The sequence below is a fragment of the Ursus maritimus genome, unplaced genomic scaffold (assembly GCF_017311325.1).
Source record: "Ursus maritimus isolate PB19 unplaced genomic scaffold, ASM1731132v1 scaffold_32, whole genome shotgun sequence".
Taxonomy (NCBI): domain Eukaryota; kingdom Metazoa; phylum Chordata; class Mammalia; order Carnivora; family Ursidae; genus Ursus; species Ursus maritimus.
The window spans coordinates 25,274,221-25,286,735 of record NW_024425786.1 but is presented as its reverse complement, the minus strand read 5'-3'; the positions used below and the strand labels follow the sequence as shown (position 1 = coordinate 25,286,735).

At 43.5% G+C, this 12,515-nt stretch overlaps 1 protein-coding gene across 1 annotated transcript in view; it reads left to right on the top strand.

Moving 5' to 3' along the window:
• CSMD2 (CUB and Sushi multiple domains 2) overlaps positions 1-12,515 on the top strand; it is a 567,391-nt gene that overhangs the window by 350,447 nt on the left and 204,429 nt on the right. The gene's annotated exons all lie outside the window — the stretch shown is intronic.

The window sequence follows — 12,515 nt, the reverse complement described above, 5'->3', positions numbered from 1 at the left end:
GCTGGTTCCAGACTCCTGGGTGAAGATGCTTTGCTGAACAGCCTTAGAAAAGATGGCAAGGCTCTCTGACAGGGCTCAGATGAAGAGCACAGGTCCTGCGGGCCCCAAAGTACAATCCCAAGAGCACCTTCTGAGCTGTTGAAGATGTAGTCTACACCCTTTCTTGAATTCCCCTTCCCCGTTAGGGAAGGCTGGGGCTCTTGGGCTGTGTCACACCAACATAATTTTTTCTCCAGAGAATACCTGTGTTTGGCTGGCTGACCAGGATAATAATCTGCTGGAGCCGATCCCCTCAGTTGACTGAGATCTGCTCCTGTGGCAAAGAAAAAACCCTATGAGTATCATTCAGGGATCCCAGGGTCTGGGCATGGGCAGCTGAGGGATCTCACAACAGTGAGACGCACCTTTGCTTGGCACTCAAGGAAGACTGGTTCATTGAGGCACCCACTAGTCACCCCTCATGGCACAGCTCATCAGAGTCCCAGACAAAACTCAAGACTGATAGACTATATAATACTCGGGTATAGATCTCTTCAGCACCAGGTCCCCCCTTGTAGCTGATAGACTATGTCACCTTTTACAAGTTGGTCTTCACACACAAGGTCACACCATGCATAGTTAGCAACCAAGCCCTCAGTCATTCCTGCAAATGAATTTTGTCAGAATCTTACGGATTTGGAGTTACCCACTCACTCATTTGAGGAGAAGAGGGACTAAGGACCAGAAAGCAAACCTTGGTCTGGAGTCTTGCTTGGTTGAGCAATGGGCTGTGCTAGGGGCGGGGTGGGGAGACGCCTCTCCTGCTGCCTCCATGGGCTGGCTGAGACTCGGAGAGAGGCTAACCAGGAGCATGTGTGGAGACACAGCCATCAGCAGCAGAGGTGGGAGATGCCTCATTTCAACTCAACAAAAATTGATTTTGTACCTCCCACATGCCCAGGTATGGTGCTGTGCTCAGCGCCTTCAGAAGCATCATCACAGTGAATCTTCACAGCAGAGGTGGGACTTAGCAGTTATTAGTCCAATTTTTATACGTGTGGAAACAAAGTCAGTGAAGAAGTAGCTTCCCACCCGCCCCCAAAAAGGTAAATAACTAGTAAGTGAAAGGTAACAGGCAAACCCAAATTTTTCAGGATTCACATTTGTTCCAATCTGGGGGTACTGGCTTGGCTTGGCTTCGCTGTGTATATTTTTCAAAGAATTTATGGTCTATTTTCAAGATAAAACCTGAGCTCTAAGAGTATAGACTCAGCCTCTTCCCAGAAGTGCAGAGCAGGGACTTTCCTCATGCTTTGTTCCATAAGGTTCTAGACCTGTCCTGGGAGCTGGTGGCAGCAGTCCTCAGCCAGCAGCTAAGGAGTACATCAGACCCCAGTTCAGAGCCTGGCTTTGAATAGGGTCTAAAGGCTAGGCCAAGCACCAGGAATGGTTTGGGTGGGCATTATTCCAGAGGTGTGGCAAAAAGCAATCATGGCCGCAGGTGGGTAATTGCAAGAGCTGAACAGGAGTGGCATTGTCTGTTTAGGCCAAGAACTTAGCCAACCTCTAAAGAAGTGCAGGGAACAGGGTCTGGTTGTGGGAGGCAAGAATTTAGCAATTGTCGGAACCCCACCAGTGAGCTTCAGTTTAAGATTCCAGCTCCTGAAGGAGATTGGATGGTGAATGGGGAGCTTGAGGCAGAAGCCACCCCCTCAAGATAAAGGGTACTCTTGCAGAAGGAAATAAAAGTACCATGAGTGGGGTGACCATACATTTAGATTTGTTTGGGACAATTCCAGTTTATATCTTGTGTCCTAAAGGAATTAATAGTATTCTCAAAAGTGTCCCAATTTGGGCAATGTATTACGTGACTACTCTAACTATGACCCAACAGACTGTATGCCAAGAAAGGGATTGGGCCTCAGCTGAACATTTTGGATGCTGAGGGAGATCTCTGAGCCCAAGGTCTGTGAAGCATGATGTGACTGACTCCTTCTTACCTCTCCCCTCATCCCACGCCGCTTGCCCCCTCACTTACGCTGCCCAGATTCATTGGCCCTCTTTCAGATCCTCAGAGTCTCTAAACTCCTTCCTACCCCAGTGCCTTTGCGCTTTGCAGTTCACCATGTTGGAATGCTCATGGGGTGCCTGGGTCCTTCTCATCACCTGTTAGCTGCCACCTCCCCAGAGAAGCCTTCTCTAACCACCTTATGCAAAAGACAGTCCTTCACTTTCTGAGTTCTTCATATCCCTTTTCATAGTGTATTAATCAACTTGTGCTGTGGCATCAACAGTCCAAAAATCTCAGTGGGCTGCAACAACAGACATTTATTTCTCATTCGTATCTCATGAGGGCTGTAGGTCAGTTACAGCTCTGTGGGACTTGGCTGGGCTCTACATGGCCTCTCATTCTGAGACCCAGGCTGAGGGACCAGTCTGTACATAAAGCATTCTGTTCTCATGGCAGAAGGCAGAAGCTCAAGAAGATAGGGCAAAGCCGTTAGCAGGCACTGAGTGAGATGAGCCTGGTGTACGGACTCCATGACTGCAGCCAGAAGGATAAATGAAAGGTGGGAGGGACCCACACCACTCAAGAGATATGATGCTTAACAGCGTTTTCCAAGTGGAGAGGAGGAGAGAACATTCCGGAGAGGAAATAAGGCCTGGGCAAGACATGGAGTTAGCCTTGCCCATTTGTAGGGCTGTGAGTCATCTAACACAGCTGGGATGTAGGATGCAGTGGGGGAGTGGGAGGGCCTTAGGTCTCTAAGGGTCCTTTGTGCCCTTTTGAGGAGTTTGGGTTTTATCCTCTGTGCAATAGGGAGTATTTAAAGAGGTCCAGGAAAGGATGTAACCTCATGAGAATTTGTGATTTATGATATTCACTCTGTATGATATTCACTCTGTAGCCACTACAGAGAATGGATTCAGAGGGAGTGAGCTTTGAAGCCAAGAAACCAGGTAGACTATTGCAGCAGGAAGAGGGCCTTAACTTAACGGGCGTGATGGGGATGTGACAAGTACAAGAGATTTTGAAGAGATAGAATCAACCAAAGTTAGTTACTGATTGGATATGGGAGTGAGGGAGAAGGAGTTGATATATTTTGCTTAGGTAACTGGGTGTTGTCATTCATGGAGATAAGGTATGAGGGAGGCTTAGGAAAATAGATAAAGAGTTCAATTTTGGACATGCATTTGAGATGCCAGTGGGAGCCCCAGTAGAGATGTATGTCAGATGGTTCCCTCCCCAGTCTGCCGTGTGCAGGAGGACCCGGGCTCCTGGAATTTATTTGGGAGGCAATGGCATAAAGCAGTAGTGGCTGGGTAGTGAGAAGAGAAAAGCCCATCACGGAGTGATGACAAGGCTGAAACATTTGCTGACACCAGGGAATATTCCAGACCCTAGAATCTAGAAGAACCAGGTTTGAGAAAGAAGACTTCGGAGTTCAATATTGGACATATTTAGCTTAATTCGCTGTGACAAAATCCAAACTCCTTTTCATGGTCTGAAAGCCCTTTGCCATCCTCTTCATGTCATCTCCCATTCCTAGTCGCTCCGGGGTTCGCCTTGCTCCTGCCACAGTGCTCCCCCTTCTGTCCCTCACCTGCACCAAGCTCATTCCCTCCGTCTGCTGTGGTCTTCCCTTGCGATGGCTGGCTCCTTGCTCACACAGACCATCTCTGACCTCCTCATTGGAAGTTGGCCACCCCCACTATATTCACTTTTTCCCTTCTCCCAGGCTTACATGCTATTACAGTGTCAACTTCATGAGAGCTGAGAGCTTGCTTCTCTGCCTCGTTGGTTGCCAAGCCAGACCCCCCATACCGGGAGCGGTGTTTGACACACAGCAGGTGCTCCAGTGACCCTCAGACAAGGTGGAGAGATTGCAAAGGCCACAGTTTATACAGGTCTAGGGCTCAGGAGAGTTGTCTGTCCTGGGGGCATACATTAAAGAGTCAGGTGTGCGGTGGGGTGTCCTAGAGAGGTCGTGAGCTAGGAGAAGACAACCCTAAAATCGGTCCCTTCATGTTCCATAATGTGAATGTCAGGTAGAGGAGGAAAGCTGGCAGATGACTGCAAAGGGGCACCAGAGCCAGAGGTGGGAAAAGTGAGTGGGCGTGATGGAGGACAGAATGGACATGGTTCAGGAATTAGGGGGACATCAGCTCTGTTGAAGGCTCTGTTCATCTAACTCAGGACACCAGCACCCCAATCTTGCCTGCCTGGGAGGTGGGGATTGGACCAAACAAACAAAAAGAAAAAAGGAATGCAAAACTATGAGTATAATTCATGGCCTGTGGTCTGGATTGCATCCAGTATGAATTTAAGAGGACATACCGTGTGCTTGGGAAATACGTGGCCAGCATTGCCCACTGACCCCTAATGCTCTCTTTGGAATGTGGGAGTTTCTGTAGACATCCTCAGTGTTCTCAAAGAGAACCACACCTTAACCTAATCTCCTTTAGGATAAGGATGAGCCCGGCGGGGGATGGGGGTGGGTGCAGTTTCACCCCTCTTGCGTGTAACCTTGGAGAAGCTCTCACAGCTTCCGCAGCCCCAGTGAAGTTAAGTGAGAACTTTGGCCAGGCTCCAGCGCCAGAGATGATGTTAAGAGAACTCTGATGAACACGAACAGACACTGAGCTTCTGAGCAGGAGGCCAAAGACATTCAAGGGTGGGTCTGTGAAGCCTCTGCTTCCAGCTCAGCTATAGCATTCATCAGCAGAGCTGCCTCACTGTACTGGTCCAGAGACCCACAATGAAGCAAGAACGACCTGATGGGGCCTCTCCTGCTTGGGTGAGCACTGCTGGAGAAAATCGCCCAGCCAGGCAAACGGCGCTGCTGCAGCATCTGGGGCGCCCGGCTCGCTGGAGCTGCAGCAGCGCCTAGCCACCCATCAGTGCTTCTCAGGTCAGCCTGCTGCTCTCTTCTCCGTGGAAGCTGTCCCCTCGCCACTCCGCTCAGACCCAGGAGCAGCCCCTGCCCACGCCTGGCACTGGAGCGTGACCTGGCCTCCCACCTGGCAGGCTGGCAACAGCCCCCACCTTGCAAACACCAAAGACACCCAGCCTGCAGATTATACTCCTTCCCATCCTTCTCTCCTTTATAATGGAGATGTTCACTCCTCTTTCCCATCAAAAAGCAGTCCCCCTGTAGATCATACATCCCTTTTAGGCTTTAAAGCAGGGACCTATGAACACCTTCGAACTCACGGGAAGAAATGCAATGCGGTACACACACACACCTGCACTAATCAAAGCTTACGATTTACAAATGACACTTGCCTTCACTACTTACAGTGTGCTCAGATAATTTCCATTCTCTTCCTTTTTTCTCTTTTCTCTTAGCAGCTAACTTAATCCCACCACATCACTTTCACGACCAGCGATTAATGGACTGTTTCAAAAATCTCGCTATAGCGTCTCCCTCAGTCTTCCCACCTTCTCAGGAACCTTATGCCTTGTGTGTAATCCGTCCTCCTTGTTCTGTCTCTGCAGCCTCTCCGCGTCTGCCGAGTCCTGCCCGTCACCACTGACATTTCCCCTGGTCTCTCTTAACTTAGAAGTAAAGCTCTTTCTTCACACCCCCCATCGTCTTGCCCGTTCTCTAATGCTCCCTTTTCCACACAGACCTCCTTGACAAGATGGCCTCCCTGCTGCGTCCATTCCTCAGCTCCTGCTCCCTTGTCGCCTGCCTACTCTGACCTCTGTGTCCGCCACTCACAGAGACGCTCACACCGAAGTCACCGATGACCTCTTGTCACTAAAACCCAAAGGGTGGCTTTCTGCCCTCCTCAGCTGCTCCACTGTGTTTCAGAGCAGATAGTCCCTCCTGGTAGAAACCACTCTCCTGTCTTTCCTCTTACCTCGGCTGCTTGGTCTCCATCTGCCCTGCCAGCTTCTCTCCGTTCTCTTGCAAAGTTCCATGCTGTCTGTTTTTCCTTTGCCAACTTGAAAGCTCTGTCGTGTGACGTTTTTGTTTTCCAATAATATTGTACATTTCCCACATCTCTGTTGACCAGCTTTATTCTTCTGTTAGTGGCCTCTTAATTTCCTTGGCCCATATTTCTATTTTGAGTGTTTATCTTTTTATTGAATTATCATTCTGTATATGGTAAACATAGTAAATATTTAACTGTAATAACCTGCAAATATTTCCTCTCCACTTGCTCCTCAGTATTGAGGTTTTGTTTATGGTGATTTTTTAAAATCCAAAAGTTTCTCATTTCTGTAGTTAAAAATATCATTCCCCACATGATTTCTAACTTTGGTGTAATGCTGAGAAAGTCCTTCTCTACCTCTGAGATTATAAAAAGATTCCTTATATTTTTTTCTAGTAGTTCTGTGGTACGTTGGGTGAGGTATGAATCTATTTTTTCCACAGCTGGTTAGCCATTTGTCCCAGCATCCTTTATTGACCCGTCCACCTTTGCCCTGCCAAAGTGAAAAGCCCCCTTCACCATATACGAAATTTTTAGATGTCTGTGTGTGTTTCTGAACTTTTCTTTTTTGGCTCCATTTCTCTCTCATTTGAAGCTAATATAATATAGATTTTACTATTGCAGCTTTAGAACGTGTTTTAACATCTGAGCGGGCAAGGCCTCCTTACAATGGGAGAAAGTAGGTGTCATGGCTGAGAGCTTGGGCTCTGGAACCAGGTCGACTAGGTTCATATCTCAGCCCGTCACCCCCATGCAGTGTGACTGGGGGCAGGTTACTTGAACACCTGGTCTCAGCTTCTGCATCCGTAAAATGTGGATAATAGTGTCTACCTCAGAGGGTTGTTGTAAGGGACTGCTGACTGTCACCTCATACGTATTACTCATCTCTTTAAGGAGACATTGGCTCTTTTCACCTGTTTATTCCAACAGATGGATCTTACAATTGTTTTAAGTTTCAGAAAAAAAAAATGGTGTGAGCTGTGCCTGGAGTTATGTTCAATGTATACAACTATTTGAGGATAATTTTCATTTTAATAATATGAACTCATCATCCAGAAAAATAGCGCGTCTCTCATTTTTAAATTTTCTTCTCTGCCTATCAGTAAAGTTTTGTTGTTTTCATTATATAAGCTGTGTTTATTCGTTGTTGTAGGGCTGAATTTGATTTGCTAACACTTTGCATATGGGATTTCTTTTTACACTGTGGGTATGTTGGTGTGTGAGTAGGTGGGTGTGAATATGTGTATCATATATACTGTTTTATGGGAGTATTTGTATCAAAATTAATTTAAATAGCATGGCTATTATGGTTTGTTTAAAGTTTTAAAGCGCTAGCCACAAAACCACCTACTCCTTAAGTACATTCCAGTTTTCTTATGTTTTTCTCTTCACACAAGTGTGGTAATTCAGAATTTCCTAGGAAATTCTGTTTTGTCAAGATTTCAAATTTATTAATATGTTACACATACTATTCTTTTGTAGGTGACTTAGTGCCTTAATTTTACTATCCTATATGTATATGTACCTTCTCTCTTTTTATTTCTTGAGTAGACCAGTGAGAAGTTTCTTATTTATGGGACTTTTCCATTATTTTTTTCTATTTTTTCTTTTCTAAGTTTATTCTTCCTTCTCTCCTTGATCTTGTTCAGTTATTCTGTCTGGAACTTCTGAGTTTAAACATTCATTTCACTTATTTCTCTGTAATTTAATAATGAATGAGGCTATGAATTTTCTATGAAATACAGCTTTGACCTGATACCATCATCATTCTTTTAACTAGTCTGTATTGACAGACTTCATTTCCTTTTTGAACTCAAGAACTTATTTAAGTGATTTAGGGATTCTCCTGCATTCTTTTAATACCGATTTCTAGTTCATTTGCACTGTGAACAGAGAATGTGGCCCCAAATTTTTTGCTTCGTGGAGATGTTTATGGAGATTTCCTTCTATCCTAAGATAAAACCCATTTCTGTAATATTCCATGGGTATTGGAAAGAGGGTGTGCTCCTTGTTGGAGTTTCATGTAACACATACACACGCATAGTATTTTTCAGATCCTCTTTAACTTTACTTACTTTTTATTTCAGATTAGTATATTTTTCTCCAACTCTTGTACTTTTTAAAAACAGTTTATTTGATCTTTGTTGATGCTTTGGCCATAAAGTATCATAACTGTCACATCTTCATTTTGGAATCTGTGCATCATCCACTGCTTAAATATTATCTTTGGACTTTGTTTTGCTTTGTCAGCCCCCCCCCAATTGAATTATCATTTTGAAAGCAGTGAAGCCAGCAATGAAAATACCCCTTGTGTTTCCTACTCAAGATTGTATCAAATAATGATCTGATATTACACACAGTAATTATGCATATACCTGTTAATGAGTTTTCCACCTTTAGCAGTTTTCAAAAGTCTGACCAATGGCAGAGCCCTCTGAAGGTTTACCCAAGGTTGGGGTCCATAAGCATAACTACTTACAAAGGGGGTAGGCACCTTATCTCCCTCTTTTAACCTGGGTGATTGATAATGATGAGATCCAATCATAGCACTTGATGTTTTCCTCATTTTGGACATCGAGAAGCAAACTCTGCTCTCTCACAGAAACATTCCATGGTAGCATGCAAACATAATTTTCAGAGTGAGAAAAATTAGACCTTTGTAGCACAATGCATACTCCCTTTTCCTGCCCTCATGGCAACAAGTCTGAGTTATCTCTTAGGGCATTAGACCAAGCTCTGCAGGGCCACACTCTGATTCTCTGAGTGTCAGTTTATGAGCTTCGTCTCCTTCCAGGGGCAAGAAGAAATGTCTCTTGGTAGCTGTCCATAAGACTCTTGACCAAAAACAAGGATCGTCCAAGAGTCTGGTGTGACATTAGAGCATCCAAAGATCTGATCTTACTATTAAAACCGCCTTTTAGGGTGGCTTGCATTTGCCTCCACCAGTCCTTCTGAAACCTTGGTTGTGCATTTAGGGTCACCTGGGGGAACTTTTAGAACCTGTCGATGCTCTGGACCCACTCCACCAAACACACAGGAATCTCTGGAGCCTCGGCATTGGTAAACTTTAATACTCTCCTAATGTGAAGTCTGAGCTATCTTGGCCCCTTCCCTTCTTTTTAACTATTCTGAGTCACTTTGTGTAAGCTGTGTGTCTTGTTCCAAAATGAGGATTATATTTTACTGGGCTAGGTTAACCTGTATACGTGTACTGTCATAAATAATGTTTTGTCTCTTGTCTTTTTTTTTTTTACCATTTACTTTACATTTCCCCTCTTTATGCTTCCTTGTTGTGTCCTCCGAATTCCATTTTTTGCTAAATTGACTGCTTTTCTTTTTCCCCTTTGGTAATTTTGAAGATAAGCTACTTTACAGTCTATTACTAATTACTCTTAACATCTTTAAAAACATGGTCTAACCTATATTTCTCTAATTAACCAGAGAAACTACATAACAGAGTTTCTTGCAAGATGAGGAAATTAGCATATCTCCTTGCTCCAACTTCATGCTTTCTATCAGTGTCATCTGCAGAGTTTTACCCTGGGGTTTGGGCAGGAGTGATATCTTTTATCTTCTCTTCGAAGAAATATTTGTTATGCTTGCATTCTGTTTTATAACTATGTTTATAGCAATTATTTAGATTCTTTACTATATCATCTATTTGCTTGTTCCTAATCTTTTTCTTTTATTAACCATAACTTTCCCACATTTGAGTTCTTCATTTTGGTTCATCTCTTGGTTGGGTAGAGAACATCTTTGAGTGTTTTTTTAATGAATGTTATGTGAATAATATATTTTTTAAGGTCTTTGACGCTGGGAGCAGTTTCTGTTGTCTTTGCTGTTCAGCAACTTGGCTGGGTCATTCTCTTTTCTACTCTAAATTATTTAAGAACAGATCTGTACTATGTCTAAGAGAAATGCGTTGAGGGTCATGACCCAGTATTTTTTCCTTGTTTCCAGAGCTGACTCAGGTATCCACCTGTTTTTCAGACCTTGGTCAATTCTGTTACTTGGGGGTTGGAACGGGACGGGAACATGAGGCACACTTATTCATGTCCCCATCTTTTCAGATGGTATCAACCATTAAATACAGTTAGCCCTTGAACAACACGGGAGTAGGGATGTCAACCTCTCCCCACCCAACCCTATTCAGTTGAAAAATCCATATATAACTTTTGAATCCCCCAAAAACTGAACTACTAATAGCCTACTCTGACCAAAAGCCTTACCGATAACATAAACATTTGATTAATACATATTTTGTATGTTAGAGTATTATATATTGTATTCTTACAATAAAGTAAGCTAGAGAAAAGAAAATGTTATTAAGAAAATCATAAAAAAGAGAAAATGCATTTACAGTACTGTGCTGTATTTATTAAAAAAAAAAAATCCACATGTAAGTGGATGTGTGCCGTTCAAACCTGTGCTGTTTAGGGGTCAACTGTACTCATTGATTCATTCAGCAAATATTGATTTGCTGATTGAGCACCTACAATGAATGCACCAGGCATTGTGGGGGCCACTAGGGACCGAGAGAAATCAAACAGACAAGATTTCTCGTCTCGTGGAGCATATGTGTATGTGTTGGGGCGAGGGAGGGACAGACCACAAACAAGTGAACAAGATCATTTTAGAGAGTGATAAGTAAAGCTACCGTACGCAGCTGCTCAGAATGGTGCTCCTGGAGCTTTGCAAGATGGCAGCCCACTACAAAGGGTTTAAAGAAAAAAGAATAATGTGATAGAGTGTTGGAGTGGGGGTGGGGACTCAGGTGATGTTAATTAAATTCTCCTCTACAGCAAATCCACTTTGCAAATGCTTACGGTGCTTCTGATGGTCTTTCCTCTGAAATCCTAGCACTTCTCTTTGCCTTTGGTCTGCCGTGGTGTGGTTCTACTGGTAGGCAGACCAGCAGGCAGACCGGTAGGTTCTACTTGTGATTTTGCCCCTTGTCTTCAAGGTTGTTGGCTCTGTTAGGATTCCTCACAATTTGCATTATGTTCAAAGCTAGAGACAGCATGGCTGTGTGGGGACACCCATGGCCAGCCTAGAGCCCCCGACTTCAGTGCTAATATAATGGTTAGGAGCTGACAGGTCGATATTCAGCAAATTCTAAGAACACCCCATGGACTCCACTTTTAGGCCCAGTGGGCAGTACTGTTCTCATAAGAGGATGTTGAGGGGTGGCTAAGAGTTTGGTCCCTGGAATCAGATGGATTTTAACTTGCTGTTACCATTTACTCACCCACAACCCTGGCAAATTACTTAACCTCTGCGTGCCTCAGTGTCTTCATCTTTAAAACGGGCTACCTACCAAATAGTGTTATTGTGACAGCTAAATTGACTAATGGATGACGGTGCTCAGAACAGTGCCTGCACTTAGTAACCACCATTAATATAGTATAATAATCACTATTAACTCTATATTGTGTTGCCTAAAAGCTTGTTCTTTTTTTTTTTAAGATTTTATTTATTGGACAGAGAGAGACACAGCGAGAGGGAACACAAGCAGGGGGAGTGGGAGAGGGAGAAGCAGGCTTCAGCGGAGCAGGGAGCCCGATGCGGGGCTCGATGCCAGGACCCTGGGATCATGACCTGAGCCAAAGGCAGACGCTTAACGACTGAGCCACCCAACCACCCCAGCCTAAAAGCTTTTTCGTGTCCATCTCTCCCCTTGGCTCAGACTCTTTCTATACCCCTTAAACACAGAGACTACAGGAATAAGACTGAACGTGTCTTCACGACCAGGTTCACTTTGCACAATTGGATGGGAGGGCTTTGAGTAGCAGGTTGGAAAAGGGGTACCTAATGTAAAAAGGGGAGGATGGGTAGAGTCAGGGAAAGGAAGGGGAAGCTCAACATAAGGAGTCACCAGTTCCTTTGTTTTGTGTGTGTGTTTCTTTTGCAAGCATGATTTCATTATTATTTTTCACCTCAGCTTCATTATAATTAATAAGCCAACTGTTATGCTAACTTAAGTTTCACTATTATTAACACCAAACATCAACATAAATGCAATAAAAGGATTTAAATGTTTGTCCATATTAGTTTTTATCCTCTTTATACTTTTACATTTAAAAGTGTTTAGTATGATCCTATATAATTTTTGCAGTCAGAAAAATTAAATATTGTTTTCATTTTGAAAAAGTATTACCCCAAAACCTATTACTCGAAAACAATTTTTATTCGGGGGCTCATGTCCAGTCTTTATCCACATGTAAATATGTAATAGCTATAATCGGAAGTGTACATATAATTTTATGATCTACTGTTTTACTTAAAATGATGCTTAACGTTCTTTCTGCAGGGTCGTATTTTTCACTTTAATGATTTCATTCAAACAGCATCACATTAAAGGCTATAATTTACCTCATATTATTAGGCTGGCATATAGGTTGTTCACATTTTTTTCTCTGTAATAAAATTATGTCACTATAAACATCTTTGTCCATGCGGCTCTTTTTCTTTTGAATTAATTTCTAGAGATTACTGAGTCAGAATATTTGAATAGTTTTGTGGCTGTTGATAAGAATTCATATACTCCCTTCCAAAAGGATTATATCAACTTTACTCTGCAACTGGCAATAAGT